This window comes from Protopterus annectens, chromosome 1.part0 (genome assembly GCF_019279795.1).
Source record: "Protopterus annectens isolate FY-2018-M chromosome 1.part0, PAN1.0, whole genome shotgun sequence".
NCBI classification, from domain to species: Eukaryota; Metazoa; Chordata; order Ceratodontiformes; family Protopteridae; genus Protopterus; species Protopterus annectens.
The window spans coordinates 1,999,267,262-1,999,285,701 of NC_056725.1; positions in this window are offsets into that span (position 1 = coordinate 1,999,267,262).

The following is an 18,440-nucleotide window of genomic DNA, read 5'->3' on the forward strand; positions in this document are numbered from 1 at the left end:
AGTCCTTCTATTTAATGCTTTGAGGAAGGTGTTTGATCTTTTTGAGTACATTTGCAATAATTAGATACGCAACCTTCTATAATTTTACTAAAAGTGTCACATCAAAGATAAGGTTAAACTGCCAGTTATCACATTCATAAAAACTGGCAAGATGCAGAAACTGACAGTGAAAGTGAATTATTAATAGTGTATCACTTTATAATATATTATTAATTGTTCATTTTCACTGTCAGTGAATAATTAATAATATATTACTTTATAATTTTAGAGAAACATTTTAAAGCAGAAAAGTTCTTTTTTTTTTTTTTGTAGAAAATTATGTACTCTACACAAGGAAAAGGTTCCTGACAGAAAGACATCAGATAAATAAACAGGATTCTTTAGCTAAAAGAAAATGCTTACATTGCCTTCAAAGAGAGTGGCCAAAGACACATTAGTATCAGTAGTTTAAAAATTAATTATATTATTCAATTTTTCATCCTTCTGATAAAGACTTTAGTCACTGCCTGGATCCACAATGCAATAGTCTGGTAGATACAAGTTTAGAATACATGCTGCGACATTTAATATTACTAAGGACAAGTGAGGGAAGCACATTTTGCTCTATATGGCTGGTGCTATGTAAAACATTGTCAGTAACTGGAGTTACTTAGGTATCAGTACTAAAAGTTATCCAAGTACTTCCATCCCCATACAAATATACATTATGATGTGTTAAAGTTAAGAAAAGATATACAAGAACATGAGTTACCTAATGAAGTCCAATGTTTCTAACAACGTATTATCCAAAAGCGCTTTTCAGGTGAAAGGAGCTGACAAAAATATTACATTAAAGACTTACATACATACAAATGTTTCAAGCACGGGCATTAATGCCCTTCTAGCTTGCCAATATGCCAAAACACTTGTTCCCATAATAAATATCCAGGCTGTTCTTAAAAATATCTAAACTAGTACTTGCTTTAATGTAATTTGGTCTGCTCCATGCATCAGCTACTCTGTCAGAGAACCAATTAGTACACCTGTCATTCCTATAGAATCTTCTACATAGGTTATCTGATGATTCTCTAGTACTTTTTGTTAGCCCCAAACATTCCCAGAGGTAGCTGTCCCTAAATGCCCTACATACCTGAATAAGATCTCCTCTTAAATATCTGTAAGAGACACTGTACACATTTATATATTTTAGTCTTTCATAATAACTTAGATTTTCACATCCATGGATGCCCTTGGTATATTTCCGCTGTACTCTTTCCAGTTTATTCATGCTTGTTTTCCTACTTTCGACTTAGAAAAAATATAGAAATTAAAGCTTTAGTTGATTATGGAAAGTCTTTAGACATTTCAGAACAGCATGCAATAACTTTAGAAAATGACAAAAGTTAAAACAATCAATAGTACATAATGAAGTATGTAGAGAAAACATCACTTATACACCTATGCTGACAGTGAAGCAGATCAAAAGCAAAAACAGTAAGCAAAAATGTGGTAGATATTAACAGTATAGGAGTAATAGTGTTAATATGCAGATACTGCAGGGGTAAACACCCACATATAATTAATTATCCTGTAAAGGGCTAAACATGTGCTGAATTACAAAAGAGCAATCATTTCACAAATCAGTAAACAAAAAAGTGGTAGATATTAAGAGTATGGGAGTAACATTGTTAGTATGCAGAAACTGCAGGGGCAAACACTCACATAGAATTAATTACCCTGTAAAGGGTTAAACATGTGCCGAAATACAAAAGGACAATCATTTCACAGAAGAGTAAAAAAAATGTGGTAGATATTAAGAGTATAGGGGTAACAGTGTTAGCATGCAGAAACTGCAGGGGCAAACACCCACATAGAATTAATTACCCTGTAAATGTTTAAACGTGTGCTGAATTGCAAAAGGACAATCATTTTACAAGAGTATGTAGATCAACAGCAAGACAAACAGTTAATCTATGTTAGATCCCATCACCAAACTACAAATTACCCTTTATCAATCTCTCTCCTAGATTGAGAAATGTAACATAAAACTACAATAAAAAGAGAATTTTCTGCAGGGGGAAACAAGTCCCCATACACCACACATAGGTCACTTCACTGCCTCAACTCCTCCTATATATATATATATATATATATATATATATATATATACAAACTCCATAATGAGAAAGTGAAAACCCCACTTCAGTGCACTGCCAGTGTGAACTTTATGCTGATGACATGGTCTTATTTTGCTAAAACCTGACCTCCTCTGCCATACAGTAACAACTACAAGCCAACTTGCATGTGGTGCAGAGGGACTGGGATTTCTTTAGATGTAGCATTTCTAACAGTGCTGGGTCAGACATGGCTTTGTAAGTCAAGCAGAGATCGCCTCTAAGTAGGTGATACGAGACAGAGAATACGAGTTATTTGAGTCTGTCCATATAGGACAAGTGTTTAAGGCCTAGGATCCTCTTTTTGAGGTACTTTTGTGGCCTCTCCAGTTGTTGCAGGTGTCTAGTGAGGTACATGCCAAATGGGGCATTGTACTCAATGTTTGGCCTAATGAGGGAAGAGTAGAGGGAGACAACGAAATCTTTCTTCTGGATGCAAAACCCTTAGTAATGAGATGTGTCACATAGAAGGACTTTCTGAACACAGTGGCAATTTGGTGATCAAAAGAGAGGCTGCTGTCAACCTGTGTTCCCAGCTCTCTCATAACGCCTTCTATGTTCAGTGGACTACCATTGATGTGGCAATTTATGTGAACTGAGTTTTTCGCAAAGAGGATGATGACACATTTTTTGTCATTGAGCTTAAGGCCATGGTTCTGACATCAGTCATTGGTCTCAGTGAGGCCATTCAGTAGGATGTCAACATCACATGGGGAGTTAATAATAGCTCCCAACTTGAAATTGTCTAAGACCTTTGTCAGCCAGAGTCCCTTCATGTTGGCCTGGATTTCAGAGAAGTAGATACCAAACAGGAGAGGACTCAGGACCAAACCCTGTGGGACTCCACTTGTGACTAGTTGGCAGTCTGACTTGGAGTCAGCTACGTTCACACTGTGGGTTCTATCTGTGAGCCATTTTGCAACCCACCTAGTGATATATGGGTTGATGCCTAGCTTAGTGAGTTTTCTATGATTTCTGAGTGGGGAATGGTATCAAAGGCCTCGGCCAGATCAAGGTAGGCTGTATGAACTACCTTGCCTTCATCCACAGCTCTGGTGACTGACTCAAAGAAGTCAAATAATTTGAGCAGGCATGAGATATCCTTCACAAAACCAAACTATGTGGGATGCAGAGTTTGGGGATTCCCTATATCCTTGTTTATTAGGTCCATGATGATGTGTTCTATAGCTTTGCATATCAGACTCATCAGGCTAATGGAGCGATAGTTCCCAGGGTCTGTAGTCACTCCTCCTTTGTGGAGAGGGATGACTGTAGCAGTGCACCATTCGGTAGGGACAAAGTGTGAGGTGAGGCTGTGATTCAACAAGGCACACAGGTGAGGTGCCAGTTCACTCTGTAGTTCATTTAGAACATAGCCAGTGATATGTTAAGGTCCCATAGAAGCTGTATTATTGGCCTTGGACAGTGCTGTTTTAACCTGTGCAGTAGTAATACTGGGTGCCTGGCAATCTCCTGGTATTGTGATTGGTCCTTTGGGGGGGGGTAAAGTTGGCACTGAATCTGTCGGCCAGTATATTGGCAATATCTGTTGGCTCGGTATAGGAGGTACCATTGTGCAGTAGCTCAGAGCAAATCTGGGTATTGCCATGGAGATTCTTTACATAACTATAGAAGGCCTTGTGGTTGTTTTTGCTGTCTGCTGCAGTTCTGTTTTCATAGCTAGCTTTAGAGGATTTGATGAGGGATCTCAACTTTTTGGTTGAGACTGATAAGGGAGTTTTCCCAGTCTTGGGACTTCACCTTATTCTACATTAGTTTCCTCCTTCTGTTGTAGAGTTTGTTTATGTCAGGGGACCACCAGATTGGCTTCCTTTTTTTGGAAGACAGCGTCTTGGTTCTATTGGGTATGGTGAGATCCATGCATTTGTGTACATGTTCGTACAGTGCATTGGCATATGATTCAGCAGTCATGCAACTATTCTCCATTTGCATGGGTGCCGTGAAGTTAGCCACCTCTGTTTATAGGAGGCCAAAGTTAGCTTTGGAGTAATTTTTCAAGGTGGTTACCTTTGTGCGGGTTGGGGGGGGGGTGGATGGGATGTGGATTTCCAAGGTGATTAGTTTGTGGTCAGATCTAACCAGGGAGGAGTTGACTACTGGCATAGGGCAATGGTCACCCATGTTAGTAACGACCAGGTCAAGGATGCTCCTACCTCTAGTGGGGGTAAGAATGAGCTGGTCCAGGGCATTGGAATTAATGAATTCCAGGAAATGTTGAGCAAGTGTATTGGTACATGAGTAGTTTTCTGAGTTAATGGAGGGGTAGTTGAAGTCACCCAGTATGAGAATGTTAGGCTGGACCCTAACATTCTCCAGGGTGCTTAGGAACGTGGAGTGTGAGTCTTGGGAGATGGCTGGAGACCTAGAGCAGGCTACAACCTGAATCGCTGTCTTACCCAATGTTAGCTGCACCTGAAGTATCTCTGATGCATTATGTTGGGCTATCAGTCTGGAGGTGTGCGCATCCTTTATGAATATGGAAACACCACTGCCTTTGGAGCTTCGGACCAAGTTCTGGGGCCAAAAGATGTGGAATGAGTTATAGTCTGGTAGTGCAGGGATGTTTTCTGCTGCCTTGAACCAGGTCTCTGGTACAGCACAAATGTTGATGTTCTCCATTTTAAGGAGTGCTTTGAGTGAGCCCTTTTTGAGATTTAGACTTCTAGCGTTGAGCAGCATGACCTTCAGATTGCATTTGTTTGTAGCTGTTAGGTGGTAATTTGGTCTTTGGAACACCACCTAAGAAAGGCACTATAGGGTTGGCAAGAGCCTTGGCCAGTATCTGGAAGCCCAGGGGTGACAGATGCAGGCCATCTCTGGCAAAGCATCGAGGTCTGTCAATCATGTCATCCCAGGTGGATAGATACTGGATCCCCTTAGAGTGACACCAGAAACTTAGCCAGTTGTTGAAATCAATCATTTTCTGCTTGTACTGTGGTATCATTCTGGGTGATGGTAGGATGCTGCTCAGGGCTAAGGTCATATCCGCCTGGTCTACATAATCTGAGAGCTCCTCCATTTGTCTTTTCATGTAGTCCAGGGAGGTATGTCTCAGGTGATTCACACCCACTTGTACAATGACACAGTCATATTTGTACCTGTTGTTGAGGGACCTGAGTGCATGCATTATATGGCGGATCCTGCCGCCATACATGCCTGTAACCTTATCAGACAAACCCACAGATACAATCAAAAGCATCTTAACCACTCTAGTCCACTTCTTCACTGTCCCAGAACCTGACTTCATTGCATAACCATGCCTAGGCCCCAAACTCTGGGAGTCCCTTCCTAATAATCCTGTATCCTGCATTATATGCTCAGCTTAAAGATCATCTCAAGTCTTACTCAGTTTGCACATACTTTCTGGACCCGTCACCCAATCTCCCATTTTCCCCTTAAATTGGTCAGGTACCTTTGTTTTCCTCACATTATTATCCTACTGATATGTGACATCTCTTCCACGGTGTATATATTGTATGTAGTTAATTTCTGTTTGTTCTTACCTTACTTTTGCTGTCTTTTACCCTTTGTGCTTTAGCCCCTCACTATTTCACTCTCTTCTTCTCCTCTACTTACTTGAATCATCCCTTCCTATTGCCCCCGTACTTTGTACTTTATTATTATTAGTGTGCATCAATGCATGCATATATACTTTTAAGAAGCTATCCAAGGGCTTGCACAAATGTATAAATACTGAACACATGCGAGCCTAACTGCCATTTTGTAGTTAGCTGTTGAGTTGTAAGCATGTATGTATATAAGGTCTGTCTGTTAACTAGTTTGTTCGTATTTAAATATGCTGCTATCCATCCTGATGTGTTTTTGTGTATTAAAGCATCAAAATGAAAACCCCAAGCCTTCTTGTCATATGTGTTAGAGACGAACGAGCGACATGGTGTCAGAAGTGGCATGTCTAAAGGACAAGGAATCAGAATCGGCATATCCAAGGGGCATGAAGTTGAAGGCAGCTTGGCTAAAATGACTAGAGGCACTTGTTTAGAGCTGGAGAATATAGATGAGCTGATCATCCCTAAAATGTGCAAACTTCACAAAACAGGTCAGAAACGAATATCAGGTATTAAAACTTGCTCAGCACCATTTCTTTTTGTGTAATATGAAATGAGGCATATAGAACATTCTAAATGATATTCACATAAAGAGATATGTATGATGATATAAATATTCAAATTACTATGGAAAATGAAATAAAGTCCGAATTGCATAAAACAAAATAAAGGGAAATGACAGCATTTTCGCAAAGCATATATTTTTCATATTAAGCAAAGGTATGCAAGTTATCAGAAGTGTATAAGTGTTCGCATGTTTGTGCAATGTTACAGTAAAGCTATTTCACAAAGTACAGCCATTACAAGGCGTATTTCGTAGAGTGCAGCCATTACAGGGCATATTTCGCAAAGTACAGTGCTTGGAAGAGTTTATTGTGCATTTGAATGTTATTACAAGTTCACAAAACAGTTTGTTCATACATAATTACAATGGCCATATTTTCAGTGTGTTTGTACATAGGTTGTGGGCATGGCAGATGGATTTCGAAAACCCAGTGCACTTGTGTTTGACAGTAATATTGTTGAGAACTGGAGAGTGTTTGAGCAAGAGTATGACATTTTCATACAGGCTACATTTTCATTTTCTGATAAAGATGACCATACAAAGACATTTATTCTGCTTAATTTAGCTGGGTCAGAAACCATAGAAAGGGAACGCTCATTTGTATATTCACCTGATATCTATACAGCAGAAGGGGAAAACCGTCATACTGTTGTATAGGCGGAGTCAAATGAGGACCCTGAGTGCTTAAAATGTAAATTTAGAGAAATGTGTAACCCCCCCAGATGAATGTTACAATAGAAAGGCACTTACTTTACACAAGGGATGAAAAGCCTGGTGAAACTTTTGCAGCATATATAACTGACCTGAGAAACAAAGCTAAAACGTGCAGAGTTGGTGATTTAAGGGATGAATTAATAAAGGACAGACTTGTGTGTGGTATAAAAGATGATGCTGTGAGAAAGATTTTGTTTTGTGACAGTGAGTTAACTTTGAATAAGGCCATTGAGATTTGTCAGATAAACAAGCCCAGAGAAAAGCACCCAAATATGCTTACAAATGAGAGCAGCTTTAGAAGGCCCAGTGACAGAGCTCATGTTAATAGTATGCGGTACGTTATTAAAAGGTAACATTTAAGAAATTAGTTGATCAATTAGAAAGCCATAACGTAGGGTCACAGGCTACAATTTATATGGATGGTGTGTCACTGCTTCACGAAACAGTCAATGCAGTACATTTAAGGGCAAAGAATGAAGTATTTTGTACTGTTCAGATAAATGGAAAAATCCATAGAGCTAAAAGTTGATCAAGGTGTGATGACCGTGCCCTGGCCCAACAATCATGGAGCCTCAATCCTCACCACTAACACCAGGGAGGTCGTCTCCTAGAAGAGGAAAGAATAACTAATACACAAAGTAAAGTACAATTTCCCTTAAGTGCACACAGAGATCACAGTCAGTCTGGGGCTGGCTGCTCCCTTGCTCACCAGTTCCCCAATAAGACTCCCCACTGGCACAGCTATAGGGTCCAGATCTCAGCCTAACTGGGCAAGCTAAAACCTCCAGTACCCTCTCTGTCCAACCAGTGCTTCTTGTCCCTGCCCAAGTAGCTGACACAACACACACACTTTGAGATAAGTATTTATACAACTTCACAGACACTCTTGGGAAAGGCTGACACAGATTCTGCAACTGTGCCCCTTTACCCAGACTATACAGTAGTAATTACTGCCACCACCCAGTTAATAATATCAGCTACTACCCCTTAAAAGGGTGTCCAATTATTACTGTGCAATATTAATACCCAATGGTAATGTGACTATACAGTCTAAGGCTTATCAGAGTGGCCTATTACAATAAACTCTATAAATATATAATGTACTCTAAAGCATACTTCATCTCTACACAAAGCAGCCACAGGTAGAAGGTTTTAAAAATATTTAATAATAAATAATTAAAACACAAGACAAATCTACTACACCACAGAGATATCTAAGAGTTCACAGATCACACAGAAACTTAAAATAATACAGTAGGACAGGTCTGGTTTCAAATAAAAATACCTAATTAATCTTTACTAGCTTTAACTATTCCAACAAGATATCACAGTGCTACAAACTTACATGTGAGCATAAGCAGAGTGCTGATAAGTTAGATGTCTAGATTAAAAATGCCTTAGGTCTCTTGTGAGCAATAGTATTTAAACATTACTAACAAACATGTCTCTAAGGCCCTCCCAGAATTACATAATTTTTGACACTTAGGTTTTCCACGTATTCATATTGCATCATCTTAACACCTGGTCTGAGTTCTCAGGCCACAAACTGCATTATTTAGCAGTCGAACACCTGCACAGAAACTTACAACGATACAAGACATTTCACATGTATATGCTAACAAAAACTAAAGCAATAAAAGCACCTTCCACATCTAAATTCTAGTCATAAACTTTAGCCTTAAAACAATGGGCATGAAATCTTCATCCAACCACCCTCAGGCCAAATTCTAACATGAAAGGATACAACATGCTTCACTGGGCCAGTAAAGAGCAATGTTGTCACATATTTTGCAGTTCCACATTTCACAGTGTTTTCTTACATTTAAAAACACAAGCCTGTATTTTACATTTATTTATACAGTTGATAGAATTAGATATTAAATTCTATTTGACTAGGCTGGCAGCCTTTGCCCATATCTCCCCAATCGTCACCCCCCCCCCCCCGGGAACTCAAGCAAGTTTTTCAACTGCCCCTTGAGAAACGTCGCTTGAGAGTGTCAGGTCTATCTGGGTGTACCTCATCCCATTCCCTGTCTTGATAGCCCATCTGCATTGGCATTGCTACTCCCACTGCAGTGCTGCACTGACATATCATATGCTTGCAACCCCAGGCTCCATCTTAGCAACTTGGTATTTTGCTGACTGGCTCTGTTTAACCATGTTAGAGGGTTGTGGTCTGTCATCACAGTGAATTTTCTTCCATACAGATGAGGCTGAAGTTTTTGTAGTGCCCACACTATGGCTAAACATTCCTTTTCTACCGCTGCATAGCATTCCTCCCTGGGTTGGAGCCTATGACTGAGATAAACCACTGGATGCTCCTCCCTCTGAAGAAATCTGGCTAAGTACAGCCCCCAACCCATAATTTGAAGCATCCACCTGCACAACAAAGTCTTTGCTGTAGTCTGGACTGGCTAACACAGGGTGTCCTCCCGAAGCTTCCTTAAGCTTCTGAAATGCCTGCTCACGTGCTGGGGTCCACACTACCTTATCTGGCCTGTTCTTCCTTGTCAGGTCTGTGAGGGGATCAGCTATGGTACTATAATTGGGAACAAACTTTCTGTTGTACCCTGCTGTCCCTAAGAATGCCCTCACCTGCTTTTTGGTAACAGGTGCAGGCCATGCCTGAATAGCTTCCATTTTGGCAGGTTCTGGCCTTATCTTACCACTCCCCACTCTATGTCCTAGTTAGGAGACCTCTGCCATACCCACCTGACATTTGCTCAGCTTAAATGGTCAATCCTGCCCTCTGTAGTCTGCCCAGCACCTCCCTGACATGCTGAAGGTGCTCTTGCCAGGAATGGCTGTAGATAGCAATATCATCCATGTAAGCAAGGGCAAACCCTCCTGCCCCTGCTAAGATATGATCTACCAGCCTCTGGAAAGTTGCTGGGGCATTCTTCATCCCAAAGGGTATTTTTGTGAACTCATACAAGCCAAAAGGAGTCACAAAGACTGACTTCTCTCTAGCACTGGGAGTCAAGGGCACCTGCCAGTAACCCTTGGTAAGATCAATGGTTGTAAGATACTTAGCCCCACCCAGCTGCTCTAGGGCCTCATCTGTCCTAGGCATGGGGTAAGCATCCGACTCTGTGTGACTATTTAATTTCCTGTAATCCACACAGAACCTGGTGCTGCCATCCTTCTATGGCACCAATATTACTGGTAAGACCCAGGGACTGCTGGACTCTTGAATCACCCCTAGTTCCAACATCTCCTGTACCTCTTCCCCCGAACTCCTGCAATACTGCTTGGATCTCTCGAACCTGGGTAGGAGATAGCTGCTGGGACATTGCTACCCCTTCCACAGAGGTGTCAGCCCAAGCCTGACTGAGGAGATCAGTCACAAGATCTCTCTCAAACTCCTCCTGCAATCCACTGCAAATGCTCAGCACAAGGGCCTCCCTATCATAGTATGGTTTCATCATGTTAACATGGTACAATTTGTGCCCCTGCCATCTGCCTAGCAGTTCCACCATGTAGTTAACATCACTTACCTTTCTTATCTCCTTGTAGTGACCCTCCCAAGCTGCTTGCAGCTTGTTGTGTATGACAGGAATGAGAACCATTACCTGTTGCCCTACAGCCTACTCTCTAGCTCAAGCATTCATATAATACCAGACCTTGTTCTGCTGTTGGGTTTCTGCCAGGTTTTCCTGGGCCAAGCCCATGAGATCCCTGAGCCTTGTCCTGAGGTTCAGGACATATGCCACAACAGACTCCTTGTGAGACTCACACTCACCTTCCCACTCATCTCAAATTAAATCTAGAGGACCCCTCACCCTATGCCCATACAGCAACTCAAAGGGTGAAAAACTTGTGGATTCCTGGGGAACCTTTCTGTAAGTAAACAACAGATGGGGCAAATATTTGTCCCACTCCCTCTTAAACTGATCTGCAAATGCCCATAGCATGGACTTGATTGCAGAGTTTAACCTCCCAACAAGACCATTAGTCTGGGGATGGTAGGGGGTGGTCTTCATGTGCTTCACCCCACAGGACTTCCACAGACATGCCAGCAGGTCTGACATAAAATTGGCACCTCTTTCAGACAGTATTTCCTTTGGGAAATCTACCCTGCTGAAAATCTCTAGCATTTGCCACCTTCTCTGCCTCAATGGAGGACAAAGCCACTGCTTCAGGGTATCTTGTAGCACAATCTACAATCACTAGGATATACTTTTTCCCTGTGGAACTTGGGGTAATCAGAGGACCCACAATATCCATAGCTACCCTCTGAAATGGCACCTCAATCACAGGCAAAGGCATCAAAGGAGCTCTCACCCTGTCACCTGCCTTGCCTATCTTTTAGCACTGCTCACAGGTCCTGCAGTACCCTGTTACATCTCTGGAAATTCCAGGCCAATAAAGGTTTTGCATAATACGCCTTTTTGTACGTTTTATGCCCATATGACCTGCAAAGGGAATATCATGGGCTATGGCTAGAAGCGCCAGACGGTAAGCACTAGGCACTACCAACTGCTGTACTCTCTCATCTTCTAGACCTCCCTTAGGGGTCCACTCTCTGTACAGTAACCTTTTTTTCCAGTATACAGATTCCCCCTTCCCTTGAGAATCAGGTACCTCCCTAGCTACCTGCCTCAGGCCTTGCAATGTAGGGTCTGAGAGCTGAGCCTATCTCAAGTCTCTCATTGTAAACCTTCCCAGCTCCCCTTCCACAGGAAGTCTGGCATTCTCTGACAGCAGTGCCTCACTGTCAGCCTGGGTACTACTACTCACCTCTACCTTTGCAGTTACCCTGTCCAAGGGAACATCAATACCCACAAGCAGCTGTGGCTCACATTCAGTCTCACTGCTACAGCGTAGCTCACTCCCTGAAGTAACCACCTCAGCAGTCCTGGCTGCAAGTATGCAGTCTGTCTGGGTCTCCCCCAGGCTACCAGACCCATATGCTTGTCTCCTAGCCTCACTGCATTTAACTGCGTAAGTACATGGTACTGCCTCATCCAAATCCTTCCCTCTCAGGACATCTGCAGCATGGTAGTTCCATTCCCCTGTTGTCTCAAGACAACCCACTATTGGCCTTTTGTCTTTCCCACTTACTGGCTCTTTCACCTTTGGTTCCCCACCTTGCCTCTGTGGACACCTGTATGCCACATGGCCCCACTGGTTGCATTCAAAACATTTAACCCTAGCTCCTGGAGATGTACCTGGACTAGTGGCTTCCCCTGCTACTGGCAGATTCTGTTGGGGCAATCTGTGCTGCCCACCATGGGTTCCTTTAGTCCCATGAGCAGTACTGGGGTCCCTTTCCTGTGCAGGGCTGCCCTGCTTGCTAGGTATAGGTCTCCCTTCTTCCCCAACTCCTCTGAAGTAGCACACTGTCTATCAGCTAACCAGATCCTCATGTCCTCAGGCAAAGTGCTAAGGGCTTGTTCCCTTACCAAAAGGTCTGCCAGCCCTTCAAAAGTGGTGGTCTGACATCCACCCACCCAGCTATGAAAATAAGTGTTCAGTTCAGCAACATATTCACATACATTTTCATCTGCCTTGTGTCTATGCTCACAAAAACTTTTTCCTATACATTTCAGGTATTAGCTTAAAACATTCTAACAAATGCATTTTTACAGCAGTATAATCAAAACAGTCAGTGTCATGCATTTTTGCTAAAGATGTTACAGCTTTGCCATGGAGTAAGGGAGTCAGGAACCGTACCCAGAGCCCTTGGTCAACTTCATACTGTTTACATACCCTCTCAAACATATGAATGAAGCTATCAAAATTATCCCCCTCTTTAAACTGTGGAAGAAATTTACTGACCTTTTGTGCTTCTGGGGTCTGGTTACTCCCTTCCCCATTACCTCCATGACTCTGGCAAAGAGTCAACATTTCCCTCTCATGTTTCCTCTGCCATTCATTTTCCTCAGCTTGTAGACTCCTCATTCTCTCAGCTGCTTCTAGTTCCATACGCCTGGCTTGCAACTCATGTCTCTTCAGCTCCCACTGGATTTTTAAGTCCACTTCAGAAAAGTTGATCTGTCCATTCTCCGAGAATATTGTATGTCCACTGTCAGTCTGATTATCCTCCATGCTGTTGTTTTCTGATGCAGCTGTAACCAAGGCTGCAATCAGGTCTGCTTTAGTCAGGTTTCCATGCACCAGCCCCTTAGTCTGGCACATCTCTGCCAGCTGGCTTCTTGTCAGCTTTCCATAATCTTCTGCTGACATGCTGCCTGCTCACCCTGACTAACACTAAGTTAACAAAAGAAATAAACAATTGTGATCTGAACTCTTGGTATACACTGCGTGTCTGTTTTAGAGTACAAAACACTTTTAGAGATCACTGTACATAAGCTACAGGAATTCACTCTACCCACACCACTACAAGCCAATTTGTATGTGAAGTAGATCCCACCACTGCCAAACACTTGTGACAACCGTGCCATGGCCCAGCAATCAAGGAGCCTCAATCCTCACCACTAACACCAGGGAGGTCATATCCTAGAAGAGGAAAGGATAACTAATACACACAGTAAAGTACAATTTCCCTTAAGTGCACACAGAGATCACAGTCAGTCTGGGGCTGGCTGCTGCCTTGCTCACCAGGTCCCCAATAAGACTTCCCACTGGCACAGCTATAGGGTCCAGGTCTCAGCCTAACCGGGCAAGCTAAAACCTCCAGTACCCTCCCTGTCCAACCAGTGCTTCGTGTCCCTGCCCAAGTATCTGACACAACACACACACACTTTGAGATAAGTATTTATACAACTTCACAGACACTCCTGGGAAAGGCTGACACAGATTCTCCAACTCTGCCCTTTTACCCAGACTATACAGTAGTAATTACTGCAATCACCCAGTTAATAATATCAGCTACTAAAAGGCCCTTAAAAGGGTGTCCAGTTATTACTGTGCAATATTAATATCCAATGGTAATGTGACTATACAGTCTAAGGCTTATCAGAGAAGCCTATTACAATAAACTCTATAAATATATAATGTACTCTAAAGCATACTTCATCTCTACACAAAACAGACACAGGTAGAAGGTTTTAAAAATATTTAATAATAAATCATTAAAATACAAGACAAATCTACTACACCACAGAGATATCTAAGAGTTCACAGATCACACAGAAACTTAAAATAATACAGTAGGACAGATCTGGTTTCAAAGAAAATTACCTAATTAATCTTTACTAGCTTTAACTATTCCTACAACATATCACAGTGCTACAAACTTACATGTGAGCATAAGCAGAGTGCTGATAAGTTAGATGTCCAGATCAAAAATGCCTCAGGTCTGTTGTGAGCAATAGTATTTAAACGTTACTGGTTTAAAGCCTAATGGTTAAGGTGTTTGCCTTACAAACACAAGGCGCAGGGTTTGAGTCTCACAAGGAATAATTAGCTAGGCTTAAAATGGCTCACAAGGGCAGTTAGCCTAGTACTAATCTATGAACCTAAAACAAACATGTCTCTACGGCCCTCCCAAAATTACATCATTTTTGACACTTAGGTTTTCCCAGTATTCATATTGCATCATCTTAACACCTGGTCTGAGTTCTCAGGACACAAACTGCATTATTTAGCAGTCTAACATCTGCACAGAAACTTACAATGATACAAAACATTTCACATGTATATGCTAACAGAAACTAAAGCAATAAAAGCACCTTCCACATCTAAATTCTAGTCATAAACTTTAGCCTTAAAACAATGGGCATGAAATCTTCATCCAGCCGCCCTCTGGCCAAATTCTAACATGAAAGGATACAACAACTGGGCCAGTAGAGTGCAATGTTGTCACATATTTTGCAGTTCCACATTCCACAGTGTTTTCTTACATTTAAAAACACAAGCCTGTATTTTACATTTATTTATACAGTTGATAGAATTAGATATTAAATTCTATTTGACCAGGCTGGCAGCCTTCGCCCATATCTCTCCAATTGTCACAAAAGATTCCAAGTGCAATGTTATGTCAGCCGAAACATTTAACAGAGTATGTAAAGGTGAAAGGCTTGATTTGGCAAGGTGTGTAAAGCTTGTTGCTTATGGAGGTGAAGAAATTCAAACTGAAGGCTCAGTAGTGCATTCATGTTACTCTGCTGGAAGAAGCTACAACTTGTTATTTTATGTGGTCAAGAGGCACGTCCAGTCATTATTAGGGCTCAGAGACAGTTTGAAAATGGGACTGCTTTCATTTACTAAGGTAGTCCATCATGTTAATTTGAAAGACCACTACTCTAATTTTGCCCAGTACATTTTTTTCTACCTACGCTGATCTGTTCGAAGACAAATTAGGCAAGCTCCCAGTTGTGTACTCCATGAAGTTAGACCAAGAGGTCAGTCCAGTCATCAGGCCAGCATGCAAAGTTCCAGCAGTCATGCAGGACAGAGTCAAAGCTGAGTTGATAAAATGGTGTGACAAGGTGTGATTTGTCCAGTTGAAACTACAACTGAGTGGGTATCTTTCATGGTGGTAGCTCACAAGAAAAGCTCAGATGACATCAGAATATGCATTGACCCACGAGATTTGAATAAAGCATTAAAAAGACCCCATAATCCAAAACACAGCCAAAGAAGTTGCAGCCTTGATGCTAAATGCCACTATTTTTTCTGTCTTAGATGCAAAGATTTCATTTTGGCAAATTCAGCTTGACAGGAAATCATCTTTCCTCACTACATTTAGTACTCCATTTGGCAGGTACAGATTTCTGAGAATGCCATTTGGGATAAATTCTGCAAGTGAATTATTTCAACGTGCAATGGAGCAAATTTTTTCTGGGTATCCTTCAGCTATTATAGTAGACGACATACTGGTATGAGGTTGTGATGAAGCAGAGCATGACAGAAACCTCAGAAAAGTTCTGGAAAAGGCACGTCAAGTGAATCTTAAGCTCAATACACAGAAATGCAAGATCAAGGTACAAGAAGTTATTTATATTGGTCATTTATTTACAAGTACAGGCCTACAACCAGACCCTTCAAAACAAGCGGCCATTCTTGACATGCCAGCACCACACAATGTTCAAGCCCTGCAATTTTTTTGAGGCATGGTCAACTACCTAGTCAAGTTCATTCCAGACTTGAGTCAACTATAAGCACCACTCAGAGCTGACATGTAAACATGTATCCTGGTCTTGATTAGAGCAACACCATAGAGCATTTGAAGTCCTGAAACAGAGAATTGCTAGCCCACCAACTCTAAGATACTATGATGATCACAAGCCAGTTACACTTTCCTGCAATGCTTCGAAATTTGGTCTTGGTGCAGTCATTCTACAAGAGAATCAACATGTTGCCTGTGCATCGTGAACTCAAACGCAAACTGAGATGGAGTATGCCCAGATCAAGAAGGAGCTTTTGGTAATTGTGTTTGCATGTTCAAAGTTCCATGACTATGTTTATGGTAGACCTATCCAGATTGAAACAGACCACCAACCCTTAGTCACTATCTTGAGAAAGCCAATGAATGCATTCAGCCCCAGCCTGACTGCAACATATGATGCTGAGATTGCAAAAGTACAATTTCAATTTTGTGTGTAAGAAAGGCAAACATGTTTATCTTGCTGATGCATTGTCCAGATTGCACAGAAATACCAGAAAACAGCATGAGAATGACAACCTTGATTTTGAAATGATGGAAGTGAAAAATGTTTCTTCCACATGTCTTGATAAGCTGAGAGATCACACAGCCACGGATCCAGTTTTACAGAGGCTCATTCACTTTATCAGTCAAGGTTGGCCATCAAAGCAATCTAGTTTACCTCAAGAAGTGCAACCTTATTTTCCATACAGAGGTGAGATTTTCGCTGACAAAGGTATCATAATGAAAGGTCCAAAAGTGATTGTTCCAAAGTCTTTGCAACAAGAGTACATTGCTATCTTGCATCGTGGTTACACAGGAACCAATGCTACCAAAAGAAGGGTGAGAGAACTAGTATTTTGGCCTTTTATGTCACAAGAAATTAACATAGTACAAAGCCACATCAACAGAAGGAACCACTTCAGCTTAACCAGATTCCGGAACTACCTTGATCGACAGTAGGCACAGGCATTTTTGAGTGGAATGGCCAACATTATTTGGTGATTGTAGGCTCTTACTCCAATTGGTTTGAGACTGACCTACTTCCCAGTCTAGCATCCAGTACTGTCATTACCAAGATGAAACGTCATTTTGAAGTGCAATGTAGCCTGCACAACATTATTTCTGACAATGGCACCCAGTTTACAAGCCAACAGTTTGAAAGATTTGCTGAAAAATGAGACTTTACTCATGTCACAAGTAGTCCAGAGTACCCACAGTCAAATGGTTTGGTAGAACTTGCAGTTCAAAGTGCAAAACAGTAACTAGGGAAGTCAAAACAAGATTATACTGATGTTTTCCTAAATCTCTTGAATCTCAGAAATGTTCCTCATGATAAACATCTTGGTTCACCTGCTCAGAGACTTCTGTCAAGACAAACCAGGACCATATTACCAATCAGTAGTCAGTTGTTGGTATCATTTGTGTCAAGAACAACAGGTTCATGAAAGCCAATCTGTTGAAGAAACACCTATCCAGAAGCCCTACTACAATAAGACCAGCAAACTGCTCAATCCATTACAAAAAGGAGAAGTGGTAAGGATGCAGATGTCTAAAGGTTATGATCAGATTGGTGTCATAAAAAATATTGGTCCAGAGCTGAGATCATACATTGTGGAATCACAAGGAGCAGAGTTTAGGTAGATTCAGAAGCATTTGTTGCCAGTGTCGGAGCTTATACCACAGCACATAGCCTGTGAGAAAGACTCTTTATCTCAGAGTGAGTTGTCCAGTGTTCCAATTCGAGAGGAAGTTCCAGAGAACATTCCCATTACTGTGATGAATCCAGAAGTTCCTAATACAAGCTGTGCACCATAGACTGTCCCTGTTGCTAAGTTTGGTCCAGATTGTTATGTTACGAGATATGGTCGCACCTCTAAACCCTGTAGCAGATATGAAGCAACTTGAACATGAACATTGTGGTTTGTTTCCAATGTATGTACTAATGCCTGTCTATCTTGAATATTGTTTTTTCAAAGGGCAATCTTTTTAAGAGGGATGATGTAGATCAATTTATGTGTATATTCCTTTGAGAAGCTATTCAAGGGCTTAAGCAAGTGTATAAATACTGAGTACGTGCAAGCTTGACTGCCATTTTGTACTAAGCAGTTGAGATGTAAGCATGTATGTATGTAAGGTCTGTCTGTTAACTAGTTTGCTCATATTTAAAAATGCTGCTATCCATCCTGATAAGTTTTTGTGCATTAAAGCATCAAAACGAAAACCCCAGCCTTCTTGTCATATGTGTTAGAAACGAATGAGTGACAATTACTGTTACTGATTCATTGCTATTTTTACATAACATTTTGTTTGTATTTAAAATACTTCTTTTAACTTGCTTGTCTACTGTTATTTATACTTGTTTGGGC